The sequence below is a fragment of the Populus nigra genome, chromosome 2 (assembly GCF_951802175.1).
Source record: "Populus nigra chromosome 2, ddPopNigr1.1, whole genome shotgun sequence".
Lineage (NCBI taxonomy): Eukaryota > Viridiplantae > Streptophyta > Magnoliopsida > Malpighiales > Salicaceae > Populus > Populus nigra.
Window position 1 is genome coordinate 32,284,635 of NC_084853.1, and position 16,437 is coordinate 32,301,071.

Here is a 16,437-nt window from a genome sequence, read left to right on the forward strand (position 1 = left end):
AGCAAAGGATAAAAATGATCGCCCTATTACAAGAATATTCAGATGTCTTTGCTTGGTCCTATGAAGATATGCCTGGTTTGGATACAAATATTGTAGTGGACAAGATACCGTTGGAAGAAGGTTGTAAGCCAGTCAAGCAGAAGCTGAGGAGGGCCCACCCGGATGTCTAGATGAAGGTCAAGACAGAACTCGAGAAGCAATGGGATGCTGGCTTTCTAGAAGTAGTTAGGTATCCACAATGGGTATCTAACATTGTTGTGGTGCCTAAGAAAGAGGGGAAGATTAGAGTATGCGTGGATTTTCGGAATTTGAATAAAGCTAGTCCCAAGGATGATTTTCCTCTACCACACATAGATGTTTTAGTGGACAACGCTGCCCGGAGTTCCACATATTCCTTTATGGATGGTTTTTCAGGATACAACCAGATAAAAATGGCTCCGGAGGATAAGGCGAAAACAACTTTTGTCACACCTTGGGGGACATTCTGCTACAAGGTCATGCCATTTGGATTGAAGAATGCAGGAGCAACCTATCAAAGAGCAATGATGACTTTGTTCCACGACATGATGCACAAGGAAATTGAGGTGTATGTAGACGACATGATTGCCAAGTCTAAAAGGGGAGAGGCTCATGTTGAAGTTTTGAGGAAGTTGTTTGAGAGGTTGAGGAAATATGAACTAAGGCTTAATCCTGCAAAATGTTCATTCGGAGTTAAATCGGGCAAGCTGTTAGGATTTGTGGTAAGTGATAGAGGTATAGAGGTGGATCCAGATAAAGTAAGAGCCATCCAAGCCATGTCATCCCCCAAGATGGAGAAAGAAGTAAGAGGATTCTTGGGAAGGTTAAACTACATTGCTCGGTTCATAGCTCAGCTAACAACAACGTGTGAACCTATATTCCGACTACTAAGAACAAAGAATCTTGGAACCTGGAATGAGGAGTGTGAGGAGGCATTCAATAAAATCAAACATTATTTACAAAATCCACCTTTATTGGTTCCTCCGGTATCAGGAAAGCCTCTAGTATTATATCTCATAGTAACTGAAGCAGCCATGGGATGTGTATTAGGACAACATGATGAAACCGGAAGGAAGGAAAGAGCCATTTATTACTTAAGCAAGAAATTCACTGAATGTGAGTCTAGATACACGGAGATAGAAAGGCTTTGTTGTGCGTTAGTGTGGGAGGCAAAGAGGTTGCGACATTATATGTTATACTATACCACTTGGTTAATTTCAAAAGTGGATCCTCTGAGGTATATTTGTAACAAGCCCTTTATCTCAAGTCGAATTGCAAGGTGGCAAGTTTTATTGACAGAATATGACAAGGAAAGCCGTGAAAGGAAGTGCAATCGCGGATCATCTGGCCGATAATGCTGTTGAAGACTACGAACCTTTGGATTTTGACTTCCCTGATGAAGATATATTGTCAATAGAGAAAGAAGAAGAGAAGACAGATTGGTGGACGATGTTTTTTGACGGTTCAGTGAATGTATATGGTAATTAGGCCGGTGCGGTAATAATCTCTCCCGATAAGAAACAATATCCAGTTTCGGTTAAACTGCATTTCGAGTGCACCAACAATACAGCTGAGTATGAAGCTTGTATCCTCGGTTTAGAAGCGGCATTAGAGTTGAAGATAAAGAAGATAGATGTATACGGAGATTCAATGTTGATTATTTGTCAGGTTAAAGGGGAATGGCAAACCAAGGAGGAAAAGTTGAGGCCGTACCAGGAATACCTATCCACGTTAGCAAAGGAATTTGAAGAAATTAGATTCACCCATCTGGGAAGGGAAGGGAACCATTTTGCGGATGCTTTCGCCACGTTAGCTGCTATGACTACCATTGATCTCAAGTGCAAGGTACAACCGGTACACATTGACATTAGAAATGACCCAGCTCATTGTTGCTTAGTTGAAGGAGAGATAGACGGACAACCTTGGTACTACGATATCAAGAACCTTGTGCAAAATCATGAATATCCGGTGGAAGCTTCTAAAACGGATAAGAAAACCTTGAGAAGGTTGGCTATAGACTTCTATTTAGATGGAGAGATTTTGTACAAAAGATCATTTGATGGAACCCTGCTAAGGTGTTTGAATAAGGCAGATGCTAGAAAGGCATTACGGGAGGTCCATGAGGGGATTTGCTCAACCCATGCTAGCGGGCATATGATAGCGAGGAAAATCCAAAGGGCTGGTTATTTTTGGATGACACTAGAGAAAGACTGTATCGACTATGTCAGGAAATGTCATAAATGTCAAGTTTACAGTGATAGGGTCAATATGCCGCCAGCTCCTCTATTTAATCTAATATCCCCTTGGCCATTTGCAATGTGGGGAATTGACGTGATCGGTCCTGTTAACCCAAAAGCTAGCAATGGTCATAGATTCATCCTCGTAGCTATTGACTACTTCACAAAGTGGGTGGAAGCCAGTTCATATGCCCACGTAACACAGAACGTGGTGAAGAGGTTTATAGAGAAGGACTTGATTTGTCGATATGGTCCTCCGGAAAAGATAGTGACAGATAATGCACAGAATTTCAATGGCAAAATGATAGCAGAGCTGTGTACTAAATGGAAAATCAAGCATTCGAATTCTTCACCATACCGACCAAAGATGAATGGCGCAGTAGAAGCTGCCAACAAGAACATCAAGAAGATTATTCAGAAAATGGTAGTCACATATAGAGATTGGCATGAGATGTTGTCATTTGCTCTTCATGCATACCGCACTACAGTCAGGACCTCGACAGGGGCTACCCCATATTCTCTGGTGTACGGTATGGAGGCAGTGATGCCTTTGGAAGTGGAAATCCCGTCGTTAAGAGTATTGATAGATTCCGAATTAGAGGAGGCCGAGTGGGCCAAAGTGAGATATGAGCAACTAAACTTGATCAGCGAAAAGAGGATAGCTGCAATATGTCATCACCAACTTTACCAGAAACGAATGGCTAAGGCGTATGATAAAAAGGTTAGACCGCGATTGTTTCAAGAAGGGGATCTAGTATTGAAGAAAATATTGTCGTTACCTGGTGACGATCAAAGCAAATGGGCATCGAATTACGAGGGTCCTTACATAGTAAAGAAGGCATTCTCAGGAGGAGCACTGAATTTGGCTAGAATGGATGGAGAAGACCTAGCTCGACCTGTGAATTCTGACTCTGTAAAAAGATATTATGCTTGATGTAGGCTCCTAAATCAATAAAGCAAAGTTTGGCCATTGATTTCTTTCTCTTTTGCATTGATCTCACAACAATCATTTTGCATTAATCCCCAATAGTGCATGTCTTGTTGTTATCGCACCTAAAACGTTTAGCATCGGCTGAACGAATTTCTTCTCTATAGAAAAGCCTAGACTAAAATCACACCCCTACACTGGGGGCAATAAGAGATGTTTTCATGAAAAGTTTTACGGAAGCATATAGATTTGAAAACCAAGCTAAAGCATTTGACAAAAGCATGACAAAGAAGCAATGACAAGTCATATATTTTGGGAAAAGGACCACTTGAAGAAAGTCAGAGACAACATGAGAGAGGAATCCAGCATACAACTTCAAAAGCAAACTCAAACAAGAGAGAGCTTCATGAACTAGAAGAGGAGGATGGGGCCTATGTTTCAAAACCAGGTACGAATGCATGCATGGCATCTAATCATAAATCATTGCATATATGCTTTCTGGATCATTACAGGAGGAGTTCTTAATACATTCCAGCAAGATTGGAGACGAAGAAAGAATCATAGTGGGTGATAGCAAAGAATCACGGTTTCGAACCGTAGTGGATTCTGGAACAACAAGAAGAACAAGAAAAAGAGAGAAAATGAAAAGTTTTGAACCCTGCCATCAGGAAGAACGACATCGTATTTCAGCTTTGAACAAAAGGAATCACCAGATGGGATTCCAAGATTGAAGGAGATCGCCAGAAGGGATCTCGTATTTCGCTATTGGGAGGTCGTCAGATGGGACCTCATATTTCGTATTTCAGCTTTGAATAAAAAGGAATCGCCAGATGGGATTCCAAGATTGAAGGAGATCGCCAGAAGGGATCTCGTATTTCGCTATTTGGAGGTCGCCAAATGGGACCTCATATTCCGTTTGAATAAAAGGAATCGCCAGATGGGATTCCAAGATTGAAGGAGATCGCCAGAAGGGATCTCGTGTTTTGCTATTTGGAGGTCGCCAGATGCGACCTCGTATTTCGTTTGAATAAAAGGAATCGCCAGATGGGATTCCAAGTTAAAGGAGATCGCCAGAAGGGATCTCGTGTTTTGCTGTTTGGAGGTCGCCAGATGGGACCTCGTTTTTTTCATGTTGGTTATAAAAGGAATCGCCAGATGGGATTCCAAGTTGATTAAAAGAGATCGCCAGAAGGGATCTCATGTTTCGCTATTCGGAGGTCGCCAGATGGGACCCCGTATTACATGTTGAATAAAAGGAATCGCCAGATGGGATTCCAAGTTGATTAAAGGAGATCGCCAGAAGGGATCTCGTGTTTCGCTATTTGAGGTCGCCAGATGGGACCTCGTATTACATGTTGGTTAAAAGGAATCGCCAGATGGGATTCCAAGTTGAATAAAGGAGATCGCCAGATGGGACCCCATTTTCCGTTTGAATAAAAGGAATCGCCAGATGGGATTCCAAGTTGAAGGAGATCGCCAGAAGGGATCTCGTGTTTCGCTATCTGGAGGTCGCCAGATGGGACCTCGTATTTTCATGTTGGTAAAAAAGAAAAAAAAAGAGAGAAGATAAATAAAGGAATCGCCAGATGGGATTCCAGCTTGATTAAAGGAGATCGTCGAAAGGGATCTCGTATTTTGATATTCATCCAAGGAGGTTGCCAGAAGGGACCTCATTTTTCAACATTGGTTACAAGGAATCGCCAGATGGGATTCTAAGATCTTTTGTTCAAGGAGATTGCCAGAAGGGATATCGTATTTCGATATTGGTTAAAGGAGGTCGCCAGACGGGACCTCATATTTCATGTTGGTTAAATGGAATCGCCAGATGGGATTCCAAGTTGAGCTTGCTATAAAAGACAAGTATTTGGAGGTCGCCAGAAAGAAAATTTGAAATTTGAGGAGAAAAGCCCAAATTTGGATGATTATGGACTTAATTGGATTTTTAAATGAATTTATAGGGGATTTGATTGCAAGAAAAATTGATTTTTAAGTCAATTTGGGCTTTAATTAGAAGAAATTTAAGTTCTAGGGCCAAAATATATTTTTTAGGAATTTATTAGGTCAAATCAGGGGCTTAATTGCATAAATATTGAAGTTTAAGGGCCAATGAGGGACTTAATTGAAGGAATCCGAAACCAAGGACCAAATTGAAGAAGGCGCGTAAGTATAGGGGCGCGAATTAATTGATTCAGGGGCCTAATTGAAGAAATTGGAAGTTTATTGATCAATTAAGGGCTCAATTGCATAATTCAGAGGCCAAGGACCAAAGTGAAAAACGCGGCCAAATATAGGGACGGGGTTCGAATTCGGCAGGGATGCAATTGAAGGGACAAAAGATAATTGAGGGCTGCTTTGCAAATTGACGCGTTTTGGCGTCTTGCAGGATTTAAATGAAACGGCGCGTTTTCTCCAAAACGACGCCGTTTCATGCATTCAAAAAAAAAAAAAAGGAAAAGAGCAGAACGGTGTCGTTTTGAACGACACTGTTCATCTTTCTTCTTCCCCTCGAACATGCAGCGGGGAAGAAGGGAAAAAGGGTGCTTTTTTTTTTAATTTTTGCCGGCCCCTCTCTCTCGCCTGGAGCCCACCGACCGAACACAATGGCCGACCACCCGCCGCGCACCTGCCAGAAAACCAGGGGGGGCCGAACCTGGGCAGTCGCGCCCATGGCCGACCAGCCGGCTGCTCCCCATGCTCCACAGCGAAAAGCCACTCACTTGGCTCTATAAATAACACCAACACAGCAGCAACAAGGGAGGAAAAACGGAGGAGGGGGAGAAACGAAAAAAACAGAGGCGAAAAAAAGAGGAGAAGACCGAAAGAGAGAGGAGGGAGGGGAGAACGAAGGAGAGAGAGAGAAGAAAAAAAGGACCCGAAATAGGAAGAAAAAAAAAACAGAGCACGAACCGAGAGGGAGAGGAACCGAAATTTGAGAAGGGAAAGCTAGAAACGGGTAGAAAAACTTGTAAAGCGACAGCCCCTGCACCGCCGGCCGAAAGGGTAGCGCCGCTGCTTGACCCCGCCACCGGCCTCCACCGCAGAACCACCAGCAGAGCAGCCTCCACAGCAACGCTCCGCCACAGCCCCGCCAGGTGACCCTTCTTCCCCTATATCTCCAGCGTTTTTTTTCCTTATCTACATGCAGAACGAATAGCGTTCTGCATGGAGGGGTGGGGGGGAATTAATTCCCCCCGCCCGTTTTGGGCTGCTGGGCCAGGCGGATCCTGGCCCAGCCATCTCTTCTGGGTCGGGCCTGGCCCAGAATAGGATAATTGTTCGGGCCGAGATCGGCCCAATCCATTTTGGGCCGAGATCGGCCCAATCCATTTTGGGCCGAAATCGGCCCAACACCTTTGGGGCTGAGTCCGGCCTAGCCCAGTGGGGTGGGCGGACCCGCCCAGCCCATTTAATATTATATATTATGTATTATATTGTTTTGTATTATTTATATATAGATATATATATAAAAAAAAAATTTGGAAAATTCTGCAAAAATTATTTTAAAAATATATGATTTTCTGTAATTTTATTATTGTATTTTGATTAATATCAGTTTGTATTTTTATACTGTAAAAATACAAATCCGGTATTAAAATACCCGGTTTTTCATCAAAACAACAAAGATTTTCAAAATAAAAAAATGTCTTTTGCTTTCAAAAATTTTCTAAATATCTTTAAAAAATTGTTGATTTTTCTGCATATTTTTATCAAAGTGGATTAATATTTGGTTTTATTTTTATACCGTAAGAATACCAACCCAGTATTAAAGTACCCGATTTGCGTCAAAACATCAAAAAAAAAATGTATACATAATTAAAAAATGTTTTGTTTTAAAATATGGCCTAGTCTCTCCAATATATATATATATATATATTATAACATCATATTTTCACACAACAAAAGAAAATGTCAAAAACAATATATGTATTAGCATGCATTTTGGCTTTAATAACCGGTTTATTTAAGCCATGAGAGCTAGGCCAATATTTCAAAAATTCTAAAAAAATCTTTTTGTTTTCTTTCAGTATTTGGGATTACGAATTTATGCATAAAACGTATTCCTGATATTAAATATGGTTTTTTTTTTACATAGACATTAGAACAGTTAGGTTTTACCCGATAAGATAAGGACCTCCTTATTGAGGAGAACTTTTCTTGAACCATAGATGGACCAACATATATAGACGTTAGAACGGTTAGGTTTTACTCGATAAGATAAGGACCTCCTTATTAAGGAGGACTTTTCTTGAACCATAGACGGACCAACAACTAGGAAACACAACGGGACCTTGAATTTTATCAGACAAATAAACAAAGCAGCTTACCTTAGGTAGGGCGTATTTGGGGTGCTAATACCTTCCCTTTACGCAACCAGTCCCCGTGCCTGATCTCTGAGACCAGTTAGGGTTCCTAGTGACCAAAATACTAGGTGGCGACTCCCACACCATTTTTTGTCATTGCTAAGAGACAAAGAACTCCTTGTCTCCCCATATTTACCTGATATATATCCCCCCATTACACACCTGAGGGTGGACGATCACCGCGACGCCGCGTACCCCGCGACAATGCTGATGCCTTTATTGCCTTACTAGGTGGTCTGGGCACATTGGAAGAGATCTTTCATATTTCCTCTTGGGCCCAACTTCACATTCACCATAAACCTATAGGTTTGCTCAATGTTAATGGTTTTTATGATAATTTGTTGTCTTTTCTTGATCAAGCTGTGGAACAGGAATTTCTATCTTTGGCACGACAAATCATAATCTTTGCTGCTACTGCTGAACAATTGATCGACAAACTACAATCTTTCACCCCTGTAATTGATCCTTCCATGAGTCGCATAAATTGGTCAGCTAAGGAAAGCCGTAAAAAGCTTAGATTGGATTTGAGCCTTCGTTTGTGAATCCTGGTGTCTTTTGGTTTTATTTCTAACATAGTATTTTGTTCTGTTATTTCTTATATTTGTTTAAGTGTGTTTCAGGTTTGTCAGTATTCGTTGTTTCAAGTGATGTCTTCTATACTCTATCTTTCTACCTTAGGACATTGAGGACAATGTTTCGTTTTGATTGGGGGGAGAGGGTAGTAGTATTTAAATAAAAAACTAACCAACTAACTATTTTTGTTTTTAAAAACCATTTGGCAAAACTGTTATTATTAGGATGGTAGAGTAAGGGGGAATTTTATTGACTCTTGAGACGCATCTTAGTAAACATTTTCTAATGGTTATTTGCAATATTCATAACAAGGCCTATTAGAATACTTCTTGAAATATTCAGGTTTACAAACTCTTGCATTGATATCACTTAATTCTGCTCATATACTCATTTAACAAGTATTCTTAAACCTTCATTTTCACACACATACTTTAACATATGATTGTGGGTTACGTATTAGAATATTACATTATTTATGTTCTTTTGTTAAAGGTAACAACTAAGGGATAGGGATAGTATATAATTTTCAAAAAAAAAGAGAAAAAAAATTGATGATAATAAAAACGCAGATAAGTATAGTTTTGTAGCAGCAATTAAGCCTGAAGGAGTGTTTTAACACCTAATACCCTAAATTCAACTGACTTGGGAGCTATTCGCCCAAAGCTTGTTACATGGATTAAGGAGAAAAGCTTAAGGGAATCAAACATTGCACTATCTACGTATCAGTATCTGCAACCCGAGTTACTAAGCTCGTAGGGGTGTCTCAACACCTAATGCCCTAAGACCAATTGGTCTGGGAGTTATTAGCCGAAAACTCATTACATGGGTTGTCGTAACCCATTTTTGGATCCCCACAAAAATAAAAAGAAAAAAGAAAAAAAAAACCAAAATAGTGTAGACACCGTTCCTCCCATGTGCATGCCGCTGCCCGAGACCCTCAAGAGTGGGGAGCAGCGCAGGCTACCCTGGCTTGGTGTCCCCTGCTCCCCATGTGCATGCTGCTGCCCCCCTCCACTTGTGCCTATGTATACCGCTCACAATTAATTAACCAAAGAGGAGGAGGAGAGTTTTTGAAAGGGGGAGGAGAGTTTTTTGAAAAGGGGAGAGAGTTCAGTTTTTGAACGAGAAAGATAGAACACCCAAAACCAGTTCCCCCCCTGGCCATTCCCCTCTCTCGGCCATTTCTTCCCTGCACATGAAACAACCTTCTCTGCCAAACGTTGCCAACGCCCTCATCATCCTCTAAGGACTGGGACTGTTTCCCTAAACAGAGACGGTGGAGATGAAAGAATGTGAGGGTGGTCTCCGGTTCTGGCATATATAACAGACTGCTTTCTTCTTCTTCCAACAAAGGGAGGAGGAGGCGAAGAGAAGAGTAAAGAGCAGAGAGGGTTGGCATAGAAAAAACAAAGAGAACGAGAGAGGAAAAAAAGGAAGGCTTTCTTCAGGTTTCAAAGGCAGTAAAGCAAAGGTTTTCACCCCTGTTTGCACCGCATCTTCTACATCCGAACCAGCAGCCACATCAGGAGGAAGAGCATGCAGCAGCAACACCAGGAGCCGCACCAGCGCTGCCAACAACCTCATCATCTCCTCTATCCCAGCAGCAGCAGCCCACGGGGAAACCAGGAGGACGAGCAGCAGCAGCAGCAACGCCAGGAGCCGCACCAGCGCTGCCAACGACCTCATCATCTCCTCCATCCCAGCAGCAGCAGCCACACCAGAAGGAAGAGCAGCCGCGACAACACCACCAACCACACCAGCAGCTGCACAGACGAGGAGGAAAGGCAGCAGCAACAACACTAGAGAGGAGGAAGAGCAGCCGCAGCAACACCACCAACCGCACCAGCTCATCATCTCTTTCGGTCTTTGCTTTCAATTTTTTACATATAACATTTGCAGAGCAGGGAAGAAGAAAGAGCAGAAAACCGGGAGAGAGAGTGACGATGGCATAGAGGAAAGGAAAAACAGAAAAAACGAACGCGGAGCGGAGGAAAAGATTTGAAACAGACGAACGCAGACAGCTTCTTCATCTCCAGGTTTGTTCTCTTCACCTTGTGTGCGCAGGGGTTCTTTGCATTTACACTGTTCAAGTGAGTTTTAATTCACTTGAACAGTTAATCCGCCAACTTTGATTGAATTGTAACCTGCACTGTGTAATCTTTTGCTTTGTGTTTGCACTGTTCAAGTGAAATTTAATTCACTTGAACAGTAACGTGGTCTCTTTTGCATGTAATTTGCTTTGTTAATGTGTGAAAACGGGGTTACTGTGCATATGCACAGTACAGGAAAATTAATTAACGTGTTACTGTGAACAGTAACCAGTCATGTGGTTTGGGCTGGGCTGAGTCCAGCCCTGTAGAAAGTGGGCCATTTTATGTTGGGCTGATTTCGGCCCAGTCTCTTTGTGGGCCGGGTCTGGCCCGTTAGAAAATTTTTCTTTAAAAGAATTATTTAGATATGTGATTTTCTGAAAGTTTGTTGATGCATTGTTTATCAATATCTGCTTGTTTTTTTATATGGTAAAGATACAAGTCCGGTATGAAAATACCCAGTTTTCGTCGAGACATCAAAAAAAATATAAAATAAAAAATGTTTTGTTTTCCTGCATACGGCCAATACCCTAACATTGTTTTTATGTTTTTTTATATAAAAAAACAAATATTTGAAGTTTTGAAAATGTGTTTTCGCATGGATTTCTTAAACACAACAAAAATCATTTTTCTTGCATTTCTGGATTTTACAACATGTTTGTAAAACTCCAAAGGGTATTGGCCAATATTCCAAAAAATATAAAAATCTTATTTTGGTGGGAATTCATCTATTATTCACCGCTAATGTTTGGATAAAGAAATCCTTAAAGGACGAATATCCAAAATATTATTGGGAATAATTTGCTATTATTCACTGTTAATATTTGGATAAAGAAACCCGGAGTGGTAAATATCCAAAATAATTTTCTAGGAATAATAAATCCGCACAAATCCTTGAAAGAATCCTTGATTATAATCGAGGACATTTCAATTTTTTTTACTCCATGGTTTACGAGACAAAAAAATAGGTTTTTAAAGCACCCTAGATTTCGTTCATCAGAGCAGACTTATCCTAGGAAACTGATGGGATTAGAGAACATCAACACCATAACAATTATAAGGCAAATCAAACACCAAGCAGCTTACCTTAGGTAGAGCGTACTAGGGGTGCTAAAACCTTCCCTTTACGCAACCAGTCCCTTGCCTTAGAATCTCAGAAAGACCAGTTAGGTTTCCTAGTGACCATAATACTAGGTGGCGACTCCCTTTTTCACAACAGAAAGACCCAACATCAAATCCTCGCTACGAAGGAAGTGTCGCCGCGACGTCGAGCTCTCGGGAGGGTGCGACATGGGTTAAAGATGCATTGTGTATATATATATATATATATATTAAAAAAAAGAGAAAGAAAAAAATAATAATAATAATCCCAACCCAAGGAAGTTAACCTTAAACATTAGAACAAAATATTGTTTTCTTCCAAGTAAAGCCCCATAACTATATGTTGATATTTTGAGCACAAGAGAAAGGTTTATTAATATCTTGTTTAAAAGGTATTGAGCAGATATATAAATTTAATGAGAGTTTGTTTATCTGGATAGATTAATGGAAGTTGAATGATGAATGCCTTGCTTTGTGAAAGTTGCAAATTGTTTTTCTATTTTAACGCTTTGATTACTAGGGACTAGTAATAAGCTGGTTGGGAGGTGTGATTAGTACTTAAAAGTGCATTTTTATCAAGGTTTTATATCATCATTTTGCACTTGAAGTATCAATAACTCCTTAACTAAAGCATGTTTTATAATAACATATCTAATAATATAAGATACCTTTAATTTATGGTAAATGTTCATTTTAAATGCAGGCCTATCACATAAATGAAAGAACTAATTGATGAGTTGAATTACTGAAATTGAAAGGACAAAGAGATGACCAAACTTAGGAAAGAGATGTTGGTGCAGTCCAAACTGGAGCATTATTCAGTAATCGGGTCGTATTTGGAGCTGTAGATCTCGGATTTAGGTCTACTTTATATGGATGGAAAGGTAAGACATAGGCCTACAACTTTTATAGGGAGTCCAAGATTTAAGAAGGCCGTTTTCAAGTCCAAATTGTAGCAACAACGAAGAAGTCTGAATCTGTCCTGCAGCCCAGACACTGTTCAGTGTTTAGCCCATATCTTGAGTTATAGAATTCCAAATGATCTCAAAGTTTTACCCTGGAAAGATGAAACAATTTCCTAGAACTTTCATGATTTAAGTCTATTCAAATTATGACGTTATCAATGATGTTTTTGACAGACAAGAAGATAAGAATTGTCACCATGTCAAGATGTGGCCACCCACTCATCAATTAGTCAACAAATCAATAGTTTTGAATTTTGGCCTATAAAAGGAGGCATTTGCCATGTATTTAGGCATCTTAGTGTTCAGATCAAGATCATGCTCTTGCTCTCTCTTTTGTAATACTTAAGTTTTATTTATATTAATTTCTTGTTTATGCCTTTCATTTCATTTTCTTTACTTAGTTAACTTCTTTCTCATTTATGTTCTTATCTTGTTTATTTATGTTTCTTTCTTTCATTATGTTTAACTAAGTTAATTATGTCCAGGTGAAAAGGGTACATTAATGGTGTAAGAATAACTATAATATAACTTAACATGGACCTTAATGTTGGATACTAACATGGTTTATATTTGTGTTGCGATGTCGCGGTCGCACAAATTAATTACCCTAGCTTCAAACACAACACACAAGATAGTATAGAGCAAGCAAGGGGTCGATCCCACGAGGAAGATTCAAGTCAGATTTTTATGCTAGATGATATGCAATTTGGGGGGGGGGGGGTTGGACGTTATCTAGGCTAAAGCAAAAGAAAACAGAAAACTATCAAACTAAATTTAATAAAATCAGAAAATTATCAAGAGAACAAACCTTGGTCACAAGCACACATCCACCTACAGAAATCAGAACTGATCATGGAAACGAAACATCAATTTATATTCTGAATATTTATCTCTTCTTAACATTGGTTAGTTAACGGATCCGCCGTATAACTAGCCCTAACCATCAAACAACCACAGTGTCCGCACTAGTAATTTAATTCAATGGCAGCCTTAAGAACTAGATAAGTTGATTAATCAAGAAAACATAACTGTCCGCAGTCTATGTTTGATTTAATTGAATGTTCTCCCTAAGATTAATAACGTAGATCCGCCACAATTATTAAACTCAGTTGCTTCACAAGTTCATATACCACAACTCCGGTTTTGATATCAAAACTTAACAATAGATTGTCTACAATAATAACTTAGAGTCCGCTCTAGCAATTAAAATAAACAATCATAGGAAAAATAAGCATAGGAGAACAAACATATTCATCATATAAACTGAAAAGAAAAGGTAAAATAAATCTCACAGTTCTTGAAATCCGAAGGTTTCCGTGTCCTTGCAACCAAGAAAAAGTGTTTAGCCTTGCATGTTTGTTGAACAACTAATCAAGAAGAAGAAAGAATGCATAATTTAGGGTTTCTTAGAGGAAGGGGGCGTTTTTCTCTCCTTGGCTGGCTGCTCCCCTTCTCTTCTCTCATTCTTTTTATATCCTAGGAAACCCTAGGTCTCTATTTTACAAAATAGTCCTCCATTAAGTAGACTGTTTACATTTAAGTACTTCAATAACTATTTTCCTAAAAATGAGAAATAGCCTTGCATGAAATCTTCAAGCTTTGATTTAGAGGAGCTAAATTGCTGAAATAAAAACTTGGATATCGGTTTAAATGCTTCGGAATGTCATTTGGACTCGTTTCTTCACGAAACCTGTTTGCTGGCAGAATTCAGATGTCATCTTTGAAAAATCATATCTCCCTCATATGACATCATTTTTGGCTGAAATTTTGAGAGTTTATATAACTTTGAGTCATGAATCCAAAAAAATTGAGTTTGCATCAATTGGACTTCTGTAGCTCCAGATATTCAAGTTGGAATGGCCGAAGGTCAACACTGGCAGATTGCGAGATTTGACTTTGAAGGCTGCGATTTCCATGCTCTTCCTTATTTTATTTTCTTGCCTTAGATGTCCAAAAAGGTATGGATGTTACCTTTTTAATTCCACTGGAATCACTTCATTTCAACCTCTAGAGCTCACGCTCTGCACAAAACATCGACTGAAGGTCAAATCTGCCAATTATCTCCAATTTACTCCTTTTTGCATCTTTCATCCAAAAGTGCCTTCAAAACATAAAACAAAGAATATCAAGGCATTTTATATATAAAACATAGGCAAAACACTGGTTAAATGTGGGTGAAACTATTGAATAATATGGTTGCATCAATTTGTTATCTTGTTCACTTTTAATACTTTGCTTGTTAAATGGTTAATCTAGATTTTTGTTGTATAACACTTGGTAAAACAAATACTTGGCACTTTCATAGCCCATACTGTATGGTATAACCGACACTTGAGCTATGAAAGGAACTTGATTTGCTGTTAACATAAGTTATAATCATGAATGCCTGACAACATTTACAAGTATTAGCATTATTCGAATAAGATAAATAATGTAATCATGTTAACAATTTATAATCTGATTGGAACCTCCTTGTGTGTGGTTTCCAATTGAATAATAAGAGTTTATACTATACTTATTTAAAATACCATTAGTGGATCCTCTAACCTTGACATTTTTTTGTTATCATTGTTTAATCCTTACGTTAATCTTCCATCTCAAAGTTCTCATCAACTTCTTCTTCATCATCTTTATTATTATCATTATTAATAGTATTATTGGTATTATTATTATTACTACAACTACTACTACTAGTATTATTATTATTATTATTATTATTATTATTATTATTATTATTATTATTATTATTGTCATTGTTATTGTTGTTACTATTGTTGTTGTATTATTGTTGTTTATAATTTATACAATTAACCTCCCTGTGATTCGACCCCGGTCTTGCCGGGTTATTTATTACTTCGACACTCCTACACTTGGAAAAAGACATCAATCTTTTGGTCGTGTCACTATACTAACACAATATGATAACAATTCATGATAAAGCATTTCATAAATCAATGTTATGAAAAAGGAAGGTGGAAGTCACCTACTTGCTCCACCTGTGAGTTGTTCTTGTCCTGATGATGGTCTGATCCCGGTCGCACCACCTAAGACATCAATGGTTACAAATCAGTACATTTGTATCTTTGAATCACATTCATCACCATACTTATTTCAAGAGTTCATATGTTCCACATTTTACACCATTAAACAATGAAATTGTTACAAGCATTTGAGTCATTTCTGCCTGGGAGGCCTATTGTAGAAATTGGCAGCGAAAACTGATTTATTGCAGGCCGTACAATTTGGCAGCGAAAACTGTTTCACTGCTAGTGCCACAATTTCAGCAGCAAATCACAAATTCACTGCAAATAATACAACTTCGGCATTGAATCACAAATTCATTGCAGAACACAAAATTCAGCAGCGAATGCAAATTCGCTGCAACAACTCAATTTCAGCAGCAAATTACAAATTCGCTGCATAACACATAATTTGACAGCAAATGTTAATTTGCTACAAACAACTCAATTTCGACAACGAATTACAAATTTGTTGTATACAATACAACTTTGGTAGCGAACCCTAAATTCGCTGCAGTACATACAATTCGACAGTGAATACTAATTTGCTACAAGCGAATCAATTTCAGTAGCGATTTAAAAATTCACTGCAGATAATGCAATTTGACATTAGATTCCAGCAAAGTCACATGATTTTTGTATGAACATACACACACACATACAATAATCAATTCCAGCACATAATCTGTCACAAAAGTCCAGCAGAATACACACATGCAATAATGAATTCCAGCACATAATCTTTCATCAAATCTCAGCACAACACACACATTAAAATCATTAATTCCAGCACATAATCTTTCATCAAATCCCAGCATAACACACACAAATGCATTTTGCCAACCCCATAGCTAAGGTCGCCCCCCTACCATGTTTTGCTCTTTCCATTTTATACATTTTTCTTCGTTAGATGTTATGAAAATTTGCTTTATTTTGTCTCTGTTTCTTTATCCTCTTAGTTGGTTTCAGTTTCCTTTACAACTAGCTTAGGGGTCTTAGGTCAATTTTCTTAGGGACTCCTTCATCATTTTTGGTTCTGAGTTTCAAAAACAAGAGGGAGGAGACTACATGACCCATACCTTTTGGATCTAAGTTTATTTGGACAGTTTGGTAGAGTTCCTTCTCTCCTTCTCCTAGTTCTTCT